The 2,353-nt window shown below is 39.1% G+C and overlaps 1 long non-coding RNA gene across 1 annotated transcript; it reads left to right on the forward strand.

The window, feature by feature from the left end:
• The first annotated feature begins 383 nt into the window (after positions 1–383).
• LOC114912372 (uncharacterized) lies at positions 384–1,655 on the forward strand. The gene is made up of 3 exons (XR_003798229.1): positions 384–419; positions 633–787; positions 1,602–1,655. It is a non-coding gene; the product is annotated as an uncharacterized LOC114912372 (long non-coding RNA).
• Positions 1,656–2,353: the final 698 nt, after the last annotated feature.

The raw sequence follows: 2,353 nt of genomic DNA on the forward strand, positions 1-2,353 counted from the left end.
GTTCAATATTGTTATCACTATGTTTTTACATAGACATTCATAATTTGTATTTTAGTTTATGGAAGTCATCTTGGTCATGTACTTATTTTTATCATTTTGCATCTTGGTATTTTTTTTTTTTTCAGAGGAATCTTTTTACTTTTTTTTAATTATCAGAATATTTTGTGTATTTCAGGTGTCAAATTGTTATTGAGAACAATGATTTTTATCTTTTATATGCATTAATCACATTGTGCAGCGATTGCTGAACCTTTTCTTCATGAAGTGTTGCATTTTTTCACCTAATAGGTCTTGATTTCACCACTACAATCACAACCACAAGCTCATCCACAACCACAATTGCAGCTACAACCACAACTCCACCCACAACCCTATCTACTACAAACGACTTCTCCAGTAGCAACAGGGTTTCCTATCAGGTAAGTGTTCTTTTGCAGTCCTTTTTTGATTGATCATTTTACAAAGTAGATTTTGCAGAGTAATGTGATTGAGATCATTACCCAACTCTCTTTGTTTCTGTGAAGTAGTCCTTGTATCAGAAACTGTTCTGGCATCAATATACTCAGCATCTTTCATATTTAAACTGATCCAAAAGGCTGACTTTGTTTCTTTTAACTGTTTTTTTTTCCCAGTATTGGATCAGTGCTCATCTCCATTCGTCTGGTGTTTGAAACCATATTGCCAGCACCCTCTGAAACCAACGTGCTCAGTGTGGCACACAATCTGTTTAACTTCAAACTCAGATCCTTGGACAATCCACAGATGGTGCAGAATATTACTTATGAAAGTAAGTCCTCCTCCTCTCGTAATTTCTGTTTCATCCCTGCATTTTGGGGGGGGGGGGGGGGGGGGGGGGGGCATTGGCACAGTGGGTTGGCCCTTGTCCTCTCTGGTGGGTCTGGGGTTCGCGTCCCGCTTGGGGTGCCTTGTGATGGACTGGCATCCTGCTCTGGGTGTGTCCCCTCCCCCTTCAGCCTTACGCCCTGTGTTGCCGGGTTAGGCTCCGGCTCCCCATATGGGACAAGCGGTTCAGATGGTGTCCGTGTCCCCCTGCCTTTTGTTACAATGTACAGGTAGCAGGAGAACAGTTGCACAGATTTCCAAGACGTCTTCAACTTACAAACAGAACTGGGACTGGAAGGCTGTAGTTCAATATTGAAAGTGCAAAATGTTATATATTCAAAAATGTATAGCTCTGATGTTCATAATACTGACACCTAGCAAATGTACTTTGTAAAATCCTCACAGCTGGGAGACAGTGGAGTTCGATGATCATATGAGGCTGGTTAAATGAATGATTCCAGATTTTCTCATTCACAGTACCAGTGAAAGGTTTGGACACACTTGCTGAAAATATTTTTTCATAACACATTTGGTGAACTTGTCTTCCAAGCTCTTCTGCACCTTGGAAGACATTCCATACAAGTACTCTGCAGGTGTATCCAAACTTTTGACTGGTACTGTATCTTTTGTTCAGTCCCCTAAATGTTTGCTAAGTGTTATTAAAGGTTTGCTCTGCCAAATTAATCCTTAACTCACATTGTTGTCCTAAAGTTGAAAATAGGTTAAATATCAGCATTATTTTTCCCATTTTATTCCAGAGTTATCCAACCACTCCTTTGCTCTCAAATTTGTGTTTGCAATCAACAACGTCACATCTCTCAGAATAACCAGATCATGAATTCCACTTACATCCAGATCCAGGACTCCATCAATACTTTGGTGAGATCACCATTCATTGTCGAAAGAATAGAACCAACGCTGATGTTCACACTCCAGTAAACCAGCAGCTGAGCATTCTGTCTTCTCTTAGAGCCATAGAATAAGGGGGACACACACTGTAGGAGACAAAATTGCACTTCAATGTGTATTTCATCATTATTTTATCAGCGGAAATAAGAACAGTTATGAGGGCTGATGTGACATTTGTTTAATCTCTGTCTTCTTGGTTTTATTCTCTTGTTGGATGTACAAACCTCAGCTGAATAAAATACTGAACAATGCAACAGCAAATCCTTTTGTCTTTCCACCAGCAAACTTCACGTAAGTCATCAACTCCACATGACTAGCTAAATTCCTAAATAAAAATGAATTGTTATCATGGAGATAAAGGCTGAAAATACTGAGTTTATACTTTTTCAGATAATGCTGACTTACTATGGGATTGTTTATTTTCTTTGTTTCAGTCTTATCACGATGAGTAACCAGATACAAGCTGATGTAATCTATATCTTCAAAGAAGGAGACATCACTAACCCGACCCCCTTCCTTTCTGGAATCCTGATAGCCAGTGGTATGTTTAACATTATTGTATTTCTTCTTTAAATAGAGTACCAGTTTTTACATCCCTCCA

This window comes from Scleropages formosus, chromosome 16 (genome assembly GCF_900964775.1).
Source record: "Scleropages formosus chromosome 16, fSclFor1.1, whole genome shotgun sequence".
Lineage (NCBI taxonomy): Eukaryota > Metazoa > Chordata > Actinopteri > Osteoglossiformes > Osteoglossidae > Scleropages > Scleropages formosus.